Source organism: Geotrypetes seraphini, chromosome 11, assembly GCF_902459505.1.
Source record: "Geotrypetes seraphini chromosome 11, aGeoSer1.1, whole genome shotgun sequence".
Classification (NCBI taxonomy): Eukaryota; Metazoa; Chordata; class Amphibia; order Gymnophiona; family Dermophiidae; genus Geotrypetes; species Geotrypetes seraphini.
The window spans coordinates 39,615,818-39,635,956 of record NC_047094.1 but is presented as its reverse complement, the minus strand read 5'-3'; the positions used below and the strand labels follow the sequence as shown (position 1 = coordinate 39,635,956).

General features: G+C 47.1%; 1 protein-coding gene across 6 annotated transcripts in view; it reads left to right on the top strand.

The window, feature by feature from the left end:
- The first annotated feature begins 1,236 nt into the window (after window positions 1–1,236).
- The window catches only part of ABAT (4-aminobutyrate aminotransferase), a 119,555-nt gene continuing 100,652 nt past the window's right edge, over window positions 1,237–20,139 (top strand). Inside the window, exons 1-2 of one of the 6 annotated variants that reach the window (XM_033914948.1) lie at window positions 1,300–1,375; window positions 8,061–8,187. The gene's annotated coding sequence lies outside the window, so the exon portion shown is untranslated. Of the gene's footprint in view, window positions 1,376–1,842; window positions 2,355–7,759; window positions 7,848–8,060; window positions 8,188–20,139 lie in introns of those variants that run through there. The other 5 variants (XM_033914947.1, XM_033914946.1, XM_033914951.1 and 2 more) reach the window with 5 other exon arrangements.

Sequence of the window (20,139 nt, the reverse complement as noted above, 5' to 3'; positions counted from 1 at the left end):
TGCTACCTGGCTAGGCTGGAACTTCCTCTCCGTCAGAATTGACGTCGGGAGGGAAGGTTTGTGGGCCCAGCGCTTGTACACGCCTGACCTGGCGTTGGGAAAGCAGGAGAAATCGGCGGCGGTGGCTTGGTGGGGGCAGGGAGAGAGAAAGACAGAAAGGGGGCAGGGAGAGAGACAGAAAGAAAGGAGGCAAGGAGAGAGACAGACAGAAAAGAAAGGGAAGGGAGAAAGACAGAAAGAAAGGGGGCAGGGAAAGAGACAGAGTGAAAGAAAGGGGGGGGGCAGGGAGAGAGGAAGAAAAAGTTGGACTCATGGAGGGACAGAGAGAGAGATGTTGGTTGAGGAATGGAATGAGGTCTGGAAGGGATGAAGCATGAAGGAGGCAGAAAGAAAGGAAATATTGGATGCATAGTCAGAAGGAAGTACAACCAAACTCATGAAATCACCAGACAACAAAGGTAAGAAAAATGATTTTATTTTCAATTTAGTGATCAAAGTGTGTCTGTTTTGAGAATTTATATCTGCTGTCTATATTTTGCACTATGGCCTCCTTTTACTAAACCACGATAGTGTTTTTTTAGCGCAGGAAGCCAATGAGCGTTGGGAGCAGCGTGGGGCATTCAGTGCAGCTGCCTGCGCTAAAAACCACTATCGCAGTTTAGTAAAAGGGGAGGGGGTAAAATTGTCTATTTTTGTATAGTTGCTACTGAGGTAACATTGCACATTTTTAAAGTCATCTGCCTTGACCTCTATGACACCCCCCCCCCCCCAATATAAATGATAATTAACATTTTCTCTGTGTACAGTGTGCTTTGTTTTGTTTTTATTATTATTATTATTTTATTGTTGGCAGATCATTTTGACTGGCAAGCCCAAAAAGTGCGGGCACCCCTGCCCTAGGAGATGCTTCGCAGGCTCGCGCTGCCCTTTACTGGACACAGCGGTTGAGCGAAATGGGGACGGGAGCTCTTTCCGTAGGGATCCAGGGACACGCTAGTTCCAGGCAGCTCCCGGAGAAGCCCAACAAGAAGGGGACGTCAAGGAGGCGGAAACAGGCTCACGCATCAATACCTCCGAGTATGGTGAGAAGCAAACCGGAGGGGGGGGGGAAGCAGACAGTGACCCTCTTCCCCCTCCTCTGCACCCCCTTCTCCTTCCTTCAAACTCGTCTTCTGGGTCTCTCTGCGGTAATTTTCACCAACCGCCAGTAACCAGCTCCCCCCTCCTCTCCCTCCCGAATGTTCCCGCCCCCACCTCTAAAACCATTTCCTGTTTCCGGGAGGGCGGGCCGCAGCGTGAGAGAGCGCTCTGGGCTGTCGCAGGCACCTGTACAAATTGCTGCTGCTAGCGGCCACCTTCGCTTACAAGTTTGAAGGTAGGGCAGGTTGGCGGGCGGGGTTTGGGAAGGCGGGAGAGATGCTGCTGCGCCGCGTCCGGGGAGACGTGTTGTCCTGGGGGAGTGGGAAGAGAGGGAGGGATGCCGGGTCCCGGGTATGAATTGGGGCGGTCGGATAGCTAGGACTCGGTATCTCTGCAGTCCATGACGATCGGTCTCATTGGGAGACATAACGTTCGCGTGCTGCAACTAGAATAGATCGTGCGTGAAAATGACAAGCCTGGCGTTTTGGCGTCTCTAATCCGTTTGATGTTGAATGAAGTTGGCTTTTTTTCATTTATAAACTGGTTGATGAACCCCGCTTGGGTAAATAGTGACCCTTCGTGTCTCTGATTCGCAAATAGACAAGGGCGCGTTTTATTTGCTTGTTGGAGGCAGCGTTTGACTTTGCAGTGTGCAGCTGATGTTTAAAGACGTACTGTATTTGATTTATGTATTTATTTCCTTCGTTTTCTATCCCGTTGCACCCCCCCCCCCCGAAGCTCAGAACGAGTTATAAATTAAACATAGGATACGATACGAGTTTTTATCCTATTTAACTTATTCGGACAGTCATTTTGTCCAGATGAAACAAACTTCCCAGGAGAATCAAGCCTCACCTTCAGACTATTACTAACAATTTGATTGTTCTAAGATTGATTTTTGTTCTTTTGTCGTTTGAATTGTTTGCTGATAAAGGATTTAAATTGATCCTCTGTTAGATGGTTCTTGAAAACGTGTTGGTGTTATGTTGTCACCTCTGCAACTAATTGCTGAACTTGAGTTTTATCTAAATTCTGTATGTTGGAGCTTTTGTTCTAAGTGGCCAGACCTGCTTTGTAACGTCATATAGGTAGAATTTTGCCATTCAGTTAATGCAGAGAAAAGCTCTTTACCATTGATTAACTAAACGAAAGATGGCATTCAAAAGATACACAGCTAATACCACTTGATCTGCTACGTTAGTAGTTAATACATGGTAAGTAGTTACCACATATTAACTGTATGGTGTGGTTTGCAGCCATTTTTCAGGAGTGGTTAGAGCTGCTGCCCCAGCATCAGGGTGGATTTGATTTAAATCATGCCTGTGACATTAAATATTTTTGGTAAATGAATTCCATTAATCCATTCATAAACATTGCATGAATGTATGGCCTCATGCTACATAACTAAAAATGAATCTTTATTTCATGTTAACTTTTGGACTATAATGTATCTTAAGTAGAAAACTATCCTTTAGATAAATGTTTTTTTGAGGAAAAAAAATCTTATTTAAAAAAAAAAAATCAAATTTACATTTTAAAATCAGATTATTTTTGTGTGTGTTAAATATTTTTATTTTTTTTGTCAAACAATAATAAAAAAAAAAATGTACCACCTTGCTCAGCACCCTGAGGTTGTGAGTTCGACCCCAGCCAGCTCCTTGTGACTGGGCAAGCCACCTAATCCTCCATTGCCCCAGGTACCACAGTTAGATTTTGAGCCTGCCAGGACAGATAAGGAAAATACTTGTGTACTGTTCAATGTATTCTAATCACTTTGGGCGAGTCACTTCATAAAAAGATGATTACCGTATTTTCACGCATATAACGCGCGCGTTATACGCGTTTTTACCTACCGCGCATACCCCTCGCGCGCTATATGCGTGAGCGCGGTATACAAAAGTTTTAAAACATAATTCCCACCCCGCCCGACGCCCGATTCACCCCCCCCAGCAGGACCGCTCGCACCCCCACCCCGAACGACCGCTCGCCCGCGCTCCCACCCGCACCCGCATCCACGATCGGAGCAAGAGGGAGCCCAAGCCCTCTTGCCCGGCCGACTCCCCGACGTCCGATACATCCCCCCCCCCAGCAGGACCACTCGCACCCCCACCCCGAACGACCGCTCGCACGCGCTCCCACCCGCACCCGCATCCACGATCGGAGCAAGAGGGAGCCCAAGCCCTCTTGCCCGGCTGACTCCCCGACGTCCGATACATCCCCCCCCCCAGCAGGACCACTCGCACCCCCACCCCGAACGACCGCTCGCACGCGCTCCCACCCGCATCCACGATCGGAGCAAGAGGGAGCCCAAGCCCTCTTGCCCGGCCGACTCCCCGACGTCCGATACATCCCCCCCCCACCGGCAGGACCACTCGCACCCCCACCCCGAAGGACCGCCGACTTCCCGACAATATCGGGCCAGAAGGGAGCCCAAACCCTCCTGGCCACGGCGACCCCCTAACCCCACCCCGCACTACATTACAGGCAGGAGGGATCCCCGGCCCTCCTGCCCTCGACGCAAACCCCCCTCCCCCCCACCGACCGCCCCCCCCCAAGAACCTCCGACCGCCCCCCAGCCGCCCCGCGATCCCCCTGGCGACCCCCACGACCCCCCCACCCCCCTTCCCCGTACCTTTGGTAGTTGGCCGGACAGACGGGAGCCAAACCCGCCTGTCCGGCAGGCAGCCAACGAAGGAATGAGGCCGGATTGGCCCATCCATCCTAAAGCTCCGCCTACTGGTGGGGCCTAAGGCGCGTGGGCCAATCAGAATAGGCCCTGGAGCCTTAGGTCCCACCTGGGGGCGCGGCCTGAGGCACATGGTCGGGTTGGGCCCATGTGCCTCAGGCCGCGCCCCCAGGTGGGACCTAAGGCTCCAGGGCCTATTCTGATTGGCCCACGCGCCTTAGGCCCCACCAGTAGGCGGAGCTTTATGATGGATGGGCCAATCCGGCCTCATTCCTTCGTTGGCTGCCTGCCGGACAGGCGGGTTTGGCTCCCGTCTGTCCGGCCAACTACCAAAGGTACGGGGAAGGGGGGTCGTGGGGGGTCGGCAGGGGGGTCGCGGGTCGGCTGGGGGAGCGGTCGGAGGTTCTTGGGGGGGGCGGTCGTTGGGGGGGAGGGGGGTTTGCGTCGAGGGCAGGAGGGCCTGGGATCCCTCCTGCCCGTAATGTAGTGCGGGGTGGGGTTAGGGGGTCGCCGTGGCCAGGAGGGTTTGGGCTCCCTTCTGGCCCAACTACCAAAGGTACGGGGAAGGGGGGTGGGGGGGTCGTGGGGGTCGCCAGGGGGGGTCGCGGGTCGGCTGGGGGGGCGGTCGGAGGTTCTTGGGGGGGGGCAGTCGTTGGGGGGAGGGGGGTTTGCGTCGAGGGCAGGAGGGCCTGGGATCCCTCCTGCCCGTAATGTAGTGCGGGGTGGGGTTAGGGGGTCGCCGTGGCCAGGAGGATTTGGGCTCCCTCCTGGCCCGATATTGTTGGGGAGTCGGCGGTCCTTCGGGGGGAGGGATGTATCGGACGTCGGGGGGGGGCATCAGGCTTTCAGGATGGGGACAGACCTTCAAGGGGGGACAGTGCACGGAAGTCAGGGGGGGTGAACGGAGAGTCGGAAAGTCAGGGTGGGCGAAAGGAGCGTCGGGCAGCATGCGCGGTATACCCGTGAGCGCGGTATACCAAAGTTTTTGTACATATCATCGTGATTTCTGCGCGCTATACCCGTGTGCGTGTTTTATACGGGTGCGTGTTATTTGCGTGAAAATACGGTAATCCCAATAAATACTAATCTGTTCTCTGTTGTATAAATTGGCAAATAATTGCTTACATGTGTTAATAGCTAACAGAACTTAATAACTAGACCCCTAGACAATGCTCATGAGACCATTGGATAATTGTGGTCTTAAACATACTAACATTTGCAGGCAGTTCAGCCTAAACAGATGACCTTCTCTCACTATGTTATTTCCCCGCTGCAATCCCTGATGAAATCTCTCAGGTAACTCTCGCATATTCCTTCCCCATGTAACTCCAATCTCTTATGTAACATTTTCTCTTCATGCTTTCTGTAATTCGCTGATTGTCCAGCCTTCTTTCACTGTGAACCGCCTAGAAGTCGTTTGATTATGGCGGTTATAGAAAAAAAAAAATAAAAATAAAGTTAATTGGAGTGAGGGCTGTATATCAATCCCAGCAACTACAACAGCTCTGCTTTTGGAGTTGTCTGGTTTCTATTACAACTTTTAGTTTCTAATACTTTTAGTGGTAGGAGATGTTAATATTTATGCAGAAGTTGCAGTGTTACACCTGGACAGTTCTTGAGTTATACTCTTGACCTGATTGTTAAATACATGGCTTGTAAATTAGATATTACCACCCTTGTCTACATACTCATAACTTCACACTTAGACTACTGCAATTTACTTCTAACAGGTCTCCCACTGAACTGCCTCTCCACCTGCAAGAGGTGCAGAACTTGGTTGCATGACTTATTTCTGCCAACCTTGCTACTCACCTTACTCCACTCCTAAAATCACTTCACTGGCTCCCTATCCACCTCTGCATACAGTTCACTCCTATTACTAACCTACAAGTGTGTTCATGCCACAGCCCCTCAGTATCTCTCCTTTCTTATCTCACCTTGTACGCCTCCCTGAGAACTCTGTTCCTCAGATAAGCTGTTTTTATCTGTACCCTTCTCCTCCACTGCCAATTCCTTTCATCTAGCTGCCCATTAAGCCTGGCATAAACTATCTGAGTTTGTCTATAACACCCCTTCCCTTGTTTAAAAGTAGACTGAAAATCCACCTTTTTGATAATAACCTTCAATCCATAACCCTACTCCGCATTGCTCATCTCCCTAGCTAGCATATTAATCATCCCCCCCTAACTGTATCTCCCACCCTGGCATCCTGTTTGTCTTGACTGTTTAGACTAAGCTTTTTCAAGCAGGGACAGTCTCCTTCACGGCTCTGTACAGGGTTGCATACGTCTGGTAACACTCTAGAAATAATTAATACTAGTAGTAGTGTGTCCTGTAGTGTGACTGGTATATATAGTAGAAATTTTAAAAAAATGGGATCCTTTATCATCCCTCTAGACACAGAACAAATGGGTTTACGCAACTCTTGCCAACAGGTAGAGACTGAGACACACATTGACTTAGTACAGTGGGCTGTGCAGTCCCATCTATAATCAGTCTGTTCTCGGTCTCCAGCAGGTGGAGGTGGCATACCTGTGTAGTCCTTCCTTTGATTAGTTATGGCCCTTTGGATCTGATTAGTGACCTTTTCTCTTGTCCCTTTTTGCTGTCTGGACAGAGATTGGGGGACTCTCTTGGGGGTCCTGCCGACCTTGTGGGTGCCACACTTGAAAGGGTCGAGTTCCTCCCCCCCCAATTTCCTCCACCTCCCCCCAATTTTTTTTTTTTTTTTTGAGGAGCCTCAAGTGTACTCCTGGCCACATTTCAGTCACAGACTACAGTTTAGAGAGCAATTGGGGGTCTGCTCTTGATCTTTACGGCTATGGACTGTGAGATTGTAAAAAAATAAATAAATAAAAGGGCCTGAGGCGGCCATGTTTATCTGGCAATTTTGTGTGTAGGTCTCCTGCATATATGTTATGAGCACTTTTAAAAACCAGAAGTGTGTTTTATTTGTGTGCCATGAGGGGGATGCAGCCGATCTGTGCACAAAGTGTTCTGGACGCTTCGAGGGGGAACCGGCATCGGCTTCGGATGCCGACATGCAGGGTTCCCCTTTGCGCATGCACCGCTCGTCATGGGAGGGGGGGCAGTGGAAAAGCTGGGGCTTCCCCAACTGCCCAAGCAAGAGTCCAAGAAGTACTAAAATTAGTTTAGTATAGTGAGCCTGGAATTGCATTAACAGAAATTATTTTTTTATATATAAATCTTTATTGATTTTCAAGTAGTAACAGTGTATTACCTATGAAGCTGAACATATAACAAATCAAGAAAAGCACTTTGAACTTACATATAATTGAAAGTAATATTTTCCCCCACCCCTTTATTTAATCAATAATAAAAATGTAATTCTTCTTCCAATAACCTTACATATCTTATGAGAAATTCAAAATATGTAACTTTTTCAGGCTACTTATGGACTTGCAAAATGTTGACAATGGACTATTTTTCTTGTTGTACCTGCTAGTTTAATCACTTTTTCTCAGAGAGGTCAGAGGTTTGGGTGTTAGATATTTTCATCTAAGCCCCTGAGGCAGGCTTAATTCCCAAAACCGAAACATAGACCGTGTTGAGTGTGGAAGGATATCAAGGACAGACTTATCATATATATTCTATGTTTTAATAGATGATTGTATTCAATAAACTCGCTTTTATCTCAGGTTGATGTGTACTGTACAGTCCTTTCTCCCACTTTGTTTTCCTTTGTTATATTTATGGTGGGGTGTTTGCCTTGTTTTTTGGATTGCATTGGCCACTGTTGGAAACAGGATACTGGGCTTGATGGAGCTTCGGTCTGTCCCAGTTTGGCAATTCGTATGTGCTTATATTGCTGCTATTTAATATCCATGCAGGAGTCCAAGAAGTGCTGAAATTAGCTTAGTATAGCAGAGCTAGTATTTGCCAAGTATATAGTACATAAATGCTGAAGCAAGAGACTTGCTAAGCAAAGTCCATGGACTTTATGCTGCCTTTCCAGGTCTTGGCCAGCTCACAGAACCATGTAGCTACTGCAGGACATTCGGTCAGTGAACTTTTTGTCATATTTTTTTTTTCAATGAGAATTTGAATGAATAGATTGGATTCTGCTTGATTTGCAAGTAGTGAATAATTTTCATTAATTGCACTTCTGATGTAGGCTAGCAAGGTAGGACTTTTTTTTTTTAACTGCTTGTGCCATAAAGTGTCCCAGCATAACCTTAGTCCTACAAAACTGATGATTCTCCCCATTTTCTAGGATCTTCCTGTGTGTTGCTTGGATTATTTTCAGTACTCATGCGCGAGTCAGAAGAAAGTCCCCTGGTCTACTTTGAATCCTCAGGGCCATCCTGTTCCCAGCTACAGATCTTCATATCGGCGTGAAGGTATATCTTCCCCCTTAGTCCCTCTTTGGTATCGCCTATGAAAGCACAGAGTAGAACGTCTCCCATTCAACATGTGCTGTTTCTTAATCATGTAATCACTGGGTTTGTGGACTTCCAGAATAGCTTTCCTTTTAGAAGGGATTCATCAAATTTTATCACAGCTGAAATTTGACCTGTATGTCGCTACATCTAGCTTAAAGACAAACTTTGAAAAAGAACGTGGTACCCGATTCCCACCCACTCCACTCTTAGATTCCTTGTGGGGCAGAGTACAGACTTCTTGCAGCTTCCCCATCTTTAATTGGATCCTGTGACAGTTCTTACAGAGCCTGCTAAAAAGGCTTCTTTCCTTTTACATCCCCCATGATAACATAGACTTTATCTGTCATCATTTACTATCCTAGTCTGCCCAACAGACATATTCATTCTCAAGCCTCAGTAATTTGTTTTACTTGCTATAAGTTTCAGTATAAGATGTCTTCCCTTCCCCTCCTCCCCTGAGATAGGTAAGACCTGTACTCAGACAATTTGAATGTGGTATAAAATACATATAATTGCTCTTGATTCTTCTTGCCGCATATGGGACAGAGACCGTAGAAGTCTGTCCGGTATCTGCTATACTGCCCCACTGCTGGAGTCACCGTCGCAGCTAACTTGTTTTCTATCTATAGCCTTCCTGGTTAGTGCTTCCTAATCTGTTTCCCAGTGTTCTCTAAGCTTCGTTTTTATTTTGTGTTCACTAGACCAAAATTCCGTGGAGCAAAGGCCCTTTGTACAGCGTTGCATACCTATGTAGTGTTATGCTAGTCTGCTCTCTTTTATGGGGGACTGTGCTCATTTTCAGATCTCTGGAAACTCCCCTGTCCCTCTAAGTGACTTTAGCAGTGGTGCAGCCATCACCTCTAATCTGCCTTTCGACTGTATCTGGTCTGATTTCCCCTCCCCCTTGCCAAAATATTCACTTTAGCTGATTGTATGTAGATTCACTTTCACAGATAAAGTAGGACTTACCGCTATCCAAGGGGGTGATTTACTTACTCAAGTAGATCATTTTTATGTTCACATAGGCTTTTAACAAGTTACCCAGGGCGTTAATATGTAAAATTGTGCACAGAAATAATTGTGTTCCTTTGCATAATATATGCATAAGCATTTTCAGAGGTGGAGCATTAACAATTATCTTCATTCTTAAAAAAATAAGCATTGTACAGTCGACTCCACCTAAGTGCACATTGGTTAAGCACACGCTTCGGTTATCCACAGCCTACCACCATGGTCCCGTTTTTTGTTTTTGTTTTTGTTTTTTACATTAAAGTCAATGGACGTAAACTCTGGATATTTGCAATTCGGATAAGCACACAATCCGCTTATGCGCACTGATGTCATAGGTCCAACCTCTATTCTTTCACGTTGCGTTCACTCTGGTTAAATGCAATCACATTCTGACTGGGAATGCGTAGGCTTCACACAGCAGCTTAAGCACTGGGATAGCTGGGAAAGTGAGTGCTCTGCTTCCACGCAAGCTGTAGGGAATAGCTTTCCTGTACTTTAGACTCTAGCAGCCCATGTGCCATATTTAAACTGCGCCAGCTTAACTACAGCCTCCCCCTCCCCCCCACTCCTATTAAGCGCACACTCCGTTTAAGCCAGGGATCTCAAAGTCCCTCCTTGAGGGCCGCAATACAGTTGGGTTTTCAGTATTTCCCCAGTGAATATGCATGAGATCTATGTTCATGCACTGCTTTCAATGCATATTCATTGGGGAATTCCAGAAAACCCGGCTGGATTGTGGCCATCAAGGAGGGACTTTGAGATTCCTGGTTTAAGCGCATGTGAGACCCGGTCCGAAGGGCGTGCACTTAAGCGGAATCGACTGTAATGACAATATGTGCACATAATTCTTTCTAGTGGAGTAATTTTATAAAGATACGTGGAGGAGCATTTTCGATAGGATGTCTAAGTCCAACTGGACATTTCCTGCAAAACCTCCAAAGTTGGAGGTGGAGAAATGGCCATTTTTGAAACTGTCAAAATCATGGGATGTTCACATTAAAAAAAAAAAAATAAATTTTAATTGCCAACTTGGACTTCTTGGCCACCAGGACATCTAACCTTAGGGATATCCAACTTTGTTCGCTATTTTCGATCACAAAATTTTCCCAAGTTCAAAATGTCTAAATCCAGACCATTGGATATGGGAGGGGCCAGCATTCTAATGGAGTGGCCATATAGACATCCCAGCAGTACAGTGGGGCACCTTAGAAGGCACTGCTGTGTCCTTCACATAAAGGGTGGCAGATTTACATCTCATCATATACTCCCTATAATTTATTCTGGATCTTCCAAAACTCTTCCAAAACCTACTGTATTCACCTTCTACTATTCCAATAGCCCTTATGACAGTAGTAGGGTTTTGGTGGCCTCACACTTTCCACCATAAACGTAGTGATTAGAGTAGCTTATGGGCCTGGGTCCTCCTTTCTTCGGCTCACTAGCCCATCTACCAGGCTACTTAAAACACCTGTGTGCATCTCTATTAGGCTTTCTTTTATTTGAATATTGTATTTATTCCCTTCATCCTTTTTGTGTCTCAAATTTAATTTGTTCTATTGATTATGTTCCTTTTTAGCACCTAAGACGCTTTTAAAACAGGTCTAGCACAGAATGTCTAAGTTCTGTCCAGGATGTCTGGGGAAAGTTTTTTTATTTTTATTACCGCAAAATGACCAAGTCTAAGCACGCCCAAAGCCCACCCAGAGTATGCCTCCAACATGTTCCCCCTCTAGTCCACAGCAACTAGGATGCCTCACAAGATGTTCAGAAAGATGTTTTTGAAAATCAGCACTTGGATGTTCTGGCAATTAGGACGTCCATGTGCAGATATGTGCAGTTTTTTTGGATGTCTTAGTGTTTTGAAAATGATCCTAATGATCCTAATAATAGGGGTGGTCTAATGGATAAAGCAGGGGGCTCTGAAAACGAAGGAAGCCAGGGTTTTAAATCTCACTCCATTTGATCTTAGACGAGTTAAGCAACCCTCCATTGCTTCAGGTTCAAGCTTAGGGTTGTAAGTCAAAACATGAAAATAGCCTAGTGTTCCTGAATGCAACTCACCTTGAACTATTACTGAAAAAGGCATGCTTTGAGAACTCAGGCACTCTGTTATAACATTACTCTTCGCACTGGTGTGGGAGAGAGGAGAGACAGAGAAGTTGTCATTTTATCCAGTTCCATGCATGCCTTTGTGTGTATTCTTAGACTTGATATCACTTTTTGCAGAAACTTGGCAGGGACTTAACATAAATTACGGAATAAAGCATGCCACAAGACAAATCCTAAACATATATCACAGTGCAAAACCACCTAGTCATAGAAAGAGTACATTACATGAATGACCAGTTCAATAAAATCTTCAGTTCAAAGCTATAACTAGCAATTTGACATCTAAAGTCATGTGTACCGGGTGAGAGCACAACATACTTTCTTCTCCCCATTGACTCTCACGCTCGTGTTTTTAAACTCTTCTCTCTCACCCTAGCCTAATGCCAGCAGTATCCCCTTCTCAACCCTGTGGTTTTGCGGCCGTCTCCCCCCTCTTCAAAGTCCCAATTTTTAATTTTTTGGCTTGGTTTGTTTTCCAAAACCCCCACCCCACCTAAGCTCTTTCTGAGCTATTGTTTCAAGTGTTCTGTGTATCTAGTCTGCCATGGATGGTGCTGGTTGATCGAACGGAAGGAGAATGGTGATGTGGTTTGCATAACTGTAGGAGGTTAGACCTTGTTCATCTAAGTAGGAGCCAAGGGAGCCAATGTATAGGTTGAAGAGTGTGGGAGAAAGAGGTGATCCTTGGGGTACTTTTGAGCTTTAATGCAGCACCTGTCCTCTTAGCTTCTCTCCTCTTATGATTAATACTTACAGAAGGGTCCCATCCAATTGTTCTTCCCATTATTGTCTCTTTCCTATAAGCTATTTAGTTCTACCCCTATACCCTAATGTACCAGTATGTCAATATGTGTTACGAAAAACTTGTCATACCGGCATTTAAGCTAAATAATTCAATAAATGAAGCTCTATGCAGAGTGAAACGTGGACGCTCCGTCAAGCACTCTAATTCTATCACAAAATACAGCAACAAATCTACATCAGCTGTATATAAAGCCGGACGGGGAAAACAAAGCTAAGTACAATACTTAAATATAAGGCTTGTTTTTCCCTTAGAAACGATTACTAAGGTTACCATTTTGGAAAACTACATTAATTTATTGAATATAAACAATCATTAATAATCCTAAGCTTGAACCTGAAGCAATGGAGGGTTGCTTAACTCGTCTAAGATCACATGGCGTGAGATTTAAAACCCTGGCTTCCTTCGTTTTCAGAGCCCCCTGCTTTATCCATTAGGCCACCCTTCCAAGAGTTTATTAGGATCATTTTCAAAACACTAAGACATCCAAAAAAACTGCACATATCGGCACTTGGACATCCTAATTGCCAGAACATCCAAGTGCCGATTTTCAAAAACATCTTTCTGGACATCTTGTGAGGCGTCCTAGTTGCTGTGTATCCAAAACTAAAGGGGGAACATGTTGGAGGCATACTCTGGGCTTTGGGCATGCTTAGACTTGGTCGTCTTGCTCACCAATCTGCTGTCTTTGACCACAGACTACAAAACCTTCAAAAAAGAAACAAAAACCCTACTTTAAAAAAAAAATACATAAAACCTATATAACAAAACCAGATCCGTCCCAAGCTCCACCTACAATATGATCTACTCCCTAACAAATCAAAGAGGCTCAAACCACTCCTTCTGTACCCCCTAACATCAAGACAATTCTCATGTAACCCGCCTACGTATCTCCAAATATCATGACAATTCTCATATAATCCGCCTTATGTATTTATACTATCATGACAATTCATATGTAACCCACAGTATGTATTCTGTATTATGACAATTCATATGTAATCCGCCTTGAACCACAAGGTAATGGCGGAATGGAAATTACTAATGTAATGTAATTAGAAAAACCTGTTTATAAAAGAAAAAATATAAAAAAGAAAAAAATAAGAAGGGGAATTTAAAGGGACCAACGATAGCTTGCATTAAAGCTATATTGATAAGACCAGTTCTAAAGTCATAATAGCTGCAAGCACTGGAGGTGATCTTTCCCCATATTAAATTATACACCAGAATGGCTACCAAAATAAGTAATTGAGATATTAAATGTAAGGAGGAGGAATCCATTCATATAAAGTCCATCAATTATTGAATAGGGCAACGCACTACTAGTGGGCTTACCCACAAAAACCCTCTCCCGCCTCCAAGGTGTACAAAATGCAGCCAATTCTCTCCTGAAAAACCTAGGCTTCCGAGACCATGTCACCCCAGCACTAACATCAATGCATTGGTTACCTATCCAAAAACGCTGCGCCTTTAAAGCCTTGGTTCTAGCCTTCAAAACCTTCCACAAGCTGACACCAAATTACATGACATCAAAACTACAAATTTACGTTCCAGACAGATCACTGAGATCTCGAACAGAGAGACGGCTCACACTACCACCTGGTCACTCACTCAGAACTGAAACAGCCCACAAACGCTCCTATTCACAGTTTCTACCCAGATTCTGGCACATCATCCCTACAACTATTAGATTGCTAGACAATCTATGAAACTTCAGGAAGACCGTGAAAACCTTCCTTTTCACAAATCCAGCTCCTTAATGTCCAACGCTACTCACGAGCTCCATAATGACTGACGCTACTAACAGGACCTAAACTGCCGACCACCAATCATGTACTTGCTTACAACGCTAAAACCTTAGTACAATTATGTTATGTTCTGTTAGTACAGTGAATGCTGTCCTAAATCTATACTATGCCATGTAATATCTAATACGAATGCCGCAAATTCTTCTAAGCTATGTCTGCCAAAAAATTTTGGCCTTCTATACTGTGAATGTACCTTTGTAACCCGTTCTGGGCCCCATTGGGAGGACGGGCTGAATAAATGAATAAAATTAGCATGTGTTACAGTTCATGTCCCCAAATTTTAATTTTTTATTGTAGACTCATTTGTACTCTGCTTAGAAATCCAGTAGGCAGAATATCAAATTTTTTATAAAACTTGATTGCCACCTCAGCTTTTTCTCAGATTCCACCAGCCTATCCAACTTCAGCATTTTTGCTTTCTTTCTCCTGGAATCTAGCACACTTGCCCACCACAGGCACAAGTTTCCTCTCCTATGACCCAGTCCTGTACTGCTTCCCCTTTTACCTCTCCCACCCTTGGTGCTACAGGCTTTCTGCAGACCATATGGGCACTTAACTCCCATCTCAACTCTACTTCAACCTTCTTCAGGCCCAAAGGACTATATGGCTACATCTACTTCAAGCTGCGGGGGCTTTGTGGGGTTTTTTTAGGGGGGGGGTTGTGGGAGTTTGGGGGTTTTGGGTGTTTTTTGTGTCCTTTAGGTGTTACCTGTTCTGCCGCTGGACACTGCTCTAGAATTGTGAACAAGTTAGTCTTCAATTGGTGCACCCTGAATGCTTATCTTGTGATGCAGGTCTTACTGAATATACCAGCTCATGAGATTTGAACTTGCTCACAGTGTGTAAACACTAAGCTTTTTTGTGTGTGTGTGTGTGTGCTAGCTGGAAGAAGGGAGGGAAGAGGGAGAAGATTGTGTATGGGACCAGTGGAAGGACAGGGCCACAGTGCCCTTCAGGCAGGCTGTTTAGGTCTTTTTGAACCAGAGGCTTGCTGTGGTTCTGCTGCAATCAAACGATTGAAAAAGCTGGGGCTATTCTCCCTGGAAAAGCGGAGACTTAGGAGACATGATAGAAACCTTCAAAATCCTGAAGGGCATAGAAAAGGTAGACAGGGACAGATTCTTCACAATGTGGGGAAACACAAGTACAAGAGGGCACTCGGAGAAATTAAAAGGGGGCAGTTTTAGAACAAACGCTAGGAAGTTCTTTTTTACCCAGAGGGTGGTGGACACATGGAACGCGCTTCCGGAGGCCGTGATAGGCCAGACCACGTTACAGGGCTTCAAAGAAGGTTTGGATAGGTTCCTAGAGAATAAGGGGATTGAGGGGTACAGATAAGAGTTGAGCTAGGTTATAGGAATAGTCAGGGACCACTGCACAGGTGATGGGCCGCCGCGGGAGCGGACCTCTGGTCTGAACCAGCGGAGGCAATTTCTTATGTTCTTAGATAGCCAAAATACAAAAACGAGTTCTGTTTTTCAAGCTGAGCTTAGATTTGCATTCCCTCTTTCTTTAAATTGATGCTTCATTACTGAGGGTGGTACTGGATCGTGTACTTTCATAGCTTGCTTATACACTGCATTTTATATAATTTCTAGAAAAGCAGCTTGGATGTATAATACACTCTCTGCATCTGTTCTGTGAAGCTTTGACCTACAGATCACTGCAGTTTGAACAAATAGCAGGTCTGGGATAGTTTGGAGCATTGTATTGTATTGAGCTGAGCTGTTTTAAGGCAGTGATCTTAACTAATTTTTAAGTTGGGGCCACTTTGGATCTAAGTGAGCTGAAGGAGAGACGCCAAATATCTTCCCATTGGAGGCCATGACACTGCTGAACAATGCTGTTGCATCTATCCCACCAGCCTGTCTTAAAAAGTTTTATTGAGGGGATCCTCAAGGAGGTAAGCATTTCCAAATGCATTCTCAATTACCAATTGAGAAATGCTTTGTCCTTTCTTCAAGCTTGTAGCTTTTTCTTTCATCCAGTTTCACCTTTCTGTCATGAGCTTGGGTAGAGGGGTAAAGAGTAACAGAAAAAAAAGACAAAATACAAAATGATACTGAGGGCCACTGTAGAAGCCTCCAGGGGCTGCCATTGTCATTGAAAAACAGTGGTTTAAGGGACTGATATTCAAAATAGCTGACCAGGCTCCTAGGGAACAGTCAGCAGCACTTAAATAGTGTTGTTGAATAACACCCTCTAACTCAGTGTCCCTCAAACTTTTCCAGCTGGCGGCATGCTAAACTCGGTGCTCCAGCCAGAAGGCACCTGAAAGTATGCGGGATGTCGTCACGTGCGCGGAAACCCTGCATCTCTGGAGCTGTCTCTTTGGTGGGGGATCCAGGAGGAGGGGTGATGTGGGGAGAGGAGTAGAGATGCCTGTGAGGAGGAGAGTTCTCAGCGAGAGGCACATCCTAGATGCAATCAGCCAGCACATCTCTTCCTTACTGACATCTCGTCAGGGCACACCTGGAATCTGCTGGGGCACACAGTTTGTGATAAACTGCTGAAGCTGAAACTGTCTATCTTTTGGGCAGGCCAGGTGCACAGTTGGCATTTAATTGGATAAGTGACTGGATAAGTGACAGTGACTGGCTGGCCCGAACCTTCTCTCCGATATCAGAATTGACATTGGGGGAAGGCTTGTGGGCTCTATTGCACGCCACCAGTCCTTCTCTTCGTGGAGTTGCAGCAGCAGTCAGCCGCTTTGCCATGTTGGCAGCAGCGTCGGAGGTGTGCATTGGGTGCGCTGCGGTCCAGGAGTGCAGGAGCCTCGTTTTGGTCGGAGGAGCCGGCTGTTTGGACTTCCATCAAGGGATCTTGCGGGATTTTCGGGCTCCTGGAATGTCAGCAGTGCTCCAGTTCCTGCGGTGAGGCCTTGATAATCTTGACAGCCCGTTCCTATGGCAAGTTCAGTGGGCTGTGTGTGGGGGGGGGGCTTGATGCGGGTGTGCTAGTGGCTCTGGTGGGGCACGGCCTGGGAGGTGAGCCTCTGGTTATTTGAGGTAGTGGGGTGTTGGTAGGTTGGGGTTTACCAGGGTTTGGTGAAGGGTTTTTTTGTGCTCTTTATTGCACCTGCTAAAAAGTCTGGTTCCAGGGGAGGGAGGGGTGGTGGAGCTCGGAGGGGTCATTCTGCATCGGTGGCAGTGCCTGTTGGCGGACCAGGGAATAGGAATTGGCGTAGCAGGGAGGAAGGCAGGCTTCATGGAGTTGCTGCAGCAGTGGGTGAGCGGCGGACCAGGGAGGAGGAATTGGCGCGGCAGGCAGGAAGGCAGGCAGGCTTCGGTGTGGGAGGGAGGAAGGACAAAGACTGAAAGGCAGTGAGGGGGAGGAGGCAAGAACTCGAGACATAGGAAGGAGGAAGGGAGGGAATAGAAAGAGACAATTGTTGGGCCTGAGGAAGTAAAGAAAGAAAGAAAAGAAAACTATTTAGTGCAACCAGAAATCACCAGACAACAAAGGTAGGATTTCAATTTAGTGATCAAAATCTGACTGCTGCAGTATATTTGTCTAGGGGGCTGGGTTCAGAGTCACAATTTGGTTCAGAATATTTTTTCTTGGTTTTTCCTCCTCTAAATCTAGGGTGCGTCTTATGGTCAGGTGCATCTTATGGAGCGAAAAATATGATAATTTTGTCATTTTATATTTTGCCAACAAAGCACTCAGTCAAGGGTATGTAGTCCAACATGTTTCACATAAATGCTTCAAGAACATCCCCCTAAAATAACAAATGCATCTGCACAAGCTTCGAACACTTTTAAAATCATAAGTGTGGTTAATACAGAGCTTGTCAGGAATGGGATAGGGACAGACAGAACTTGTGGGGACAAGAATAATGAGATTTCACAGGGATGGGAACAGATTTATCCCCGTGTCATTATCCCAGGACAAGCAGGCAGGTATTCTCACTAGTGGGTGATGTCATCCGACAGAGCCCCGATACGGACATCTTGCAAGCATGTCTTGCTTGAAGAAACTCAGAAGTTTCGAGATGCCCGCACCGCGCATGCGCCAGTGCCTTCCCGCCCGATGGTCCGGGCGTGTCTCCTCAGTTCTTTTTCTTCTGCGGAGCTGAGAAGTCTATCTTCAATTTGCGCCCATTGAATCTCTTTTTTTTGCCTTCTATTTTTCCGCGGGTTGAGTTCTTTTGGCTCTCCTGTGCATTTATTTCTTTCTTTGATTTCTTTTTAAAAAAAAGAAAAAAAATTTTTCCTTCCGATACCGGGTCGGCTGCGTGGCTGGGGCCCCGCGCCTTCGACTTTGCGGCGGAGCTTTTCCGGCCTATGTCCCGGCCGATTACCGGTTTTAAAAAGTGTAGCAAGTGCCAGCGCGCGATTTCGTTCACAGACCCTCATCGACGCTGCTTACAGTGTCTGGGACCGGATCACTTCCCGAAATCGTGCCGGCCTTGCTCCACTCTGACGGCGAGAGCGTTTAAGCGCCGCTGTCTACTGTGGGAGTCCATGTTCAAGATGGAAGCTTCATCGGATCCTGCAGCTTCGATATCGACATCGACGGGTGCTTCGACTCCTTCAGCGAAGCCCTCTGCCTCCCCGGCTGCTTCGGGCCTCCTGAAACCGGCATCGTTCACACCGGTTTCGGCCCCGGCTTCGGCGCCAGTGCCTTCCTCCGTCTCCTCGGAGCAGGTATCGACCCCTACAGTTCCACCGGTGGTGCTCAAGGTGCCGAAGACTGGCAAGCAGAAGCACGCAGCACCGAAGGAGCGCGGAGACCGTGCAGAAGGGCCCCCTTTTGGTGCAGATCCCTCCATATCGGCTTCGTTGCGGTCCCTTCTGGAGGCTCAGTTCGTGGAGCTCATGCAGACCATGGGGCCTCAACTGATTGCCACCATCCAGGGTGACCTCCCAGCTTCGGCTTCGAGGGGCGGACCGCCCCCTCCTCCTCCTCCTCGCCGCACGACCTCGTTGCTCGGCGAGGAGGAGCAGCGAGCGGTGTCCGGGTCCTCGAGGAGGTCCTCCGTTAGTGCTGTGCCTCCTTTGGAACCGATTCCCTCGAGGAGGGCCTCCCTTAGTGATATGCCTCCCTTGGAGCCCATCCCCTCGAGGAAAGCCTCGTTTAGTGACCTGCCTCCCTTGGAATCGATTACTCCGCCCCATGACTCAGTGTGGCGTCCACCTTTGGGGCCACCCAGTCCTGGGCATAGCAGGAAGCAGGACGAGTTCTTCCGAACCCCCTATCAAGCCTGGGCGTCGTCGGGGGAAGCGCCGACTCTTCCGCCTCTGCGATCGACGGCATCGAGTCCGATCTGCTCCTTGGAGGCGTCTGACCCAGTTTCTCACAGACGGGCTCGATCCCCTTCCAGGCATCGAGAGGGGCATCGATCCAGACATTCTTCGAAGCATTCCTCTCGGCACTCGACCGTCTCGCCTCAGAAGAAATTGCCTCGGTTGGGGTATGCTGCTTCGACTGGGTCTCCTCCTCCGGGCCCGGAGTTCGAGGACCCCGAGGTTTTCTACTCGTCCTGTTGCTCGCAGGCCTCTCTGGAGCCTGAAGCCTTTTCTTCTTCTAGTCCGTCTCGCAGACCGGTGACGGCGGACCAACTGTCCTTTTCATCGTTCCTCAGGCAGATGGCAGATGACATGGACATTACTCTCGATGCTGGGTCTCGATATTCCAAGGAGTACCTCGATACCATGCACTTGCCTCGTCCTCCGGCAGAGTCCTTGCGGCTTCCCCTGCACAAGCTCCTCGACCAGACCTTCATGCGATGTTTCGAGTCTCCTTACTCTATCCCTGCGGTCCCTGGCAAATTGGATGCGCGGTACCGCACGGTGCATCATAAAGGCTTCGAGGGTCCTCAGCTTTCTCACCAGTCCCTCCTGGTCGAATCCTCGCTCAAGCGGTCTCATCCTGGCCAGGTCTATGCTTCAGTGCCTCCGGGCCGCGAGGGCAGAACCATGGATAAGTTTGGTCGACGCATCTATCAGAATTCGATGATGGCGTCTCGAGTCCTGAATTACAATTTCCACTTTGCAGCCTACTTGGAATTTTTCTGCCTGTGCTTCGGAAGTTCACACCATACATCGAGTCCCAGGCTAGGTTTGAGTTTGAGGAAGTGGTTGCTTCGCTGTCCCAACTTCGGCTTCAGTTAATGCAATCTGCCTATGATGGCGTTCGAGCTCTCAGCCCGAGCGGCGGCCTGCTCAGTGGCGATGC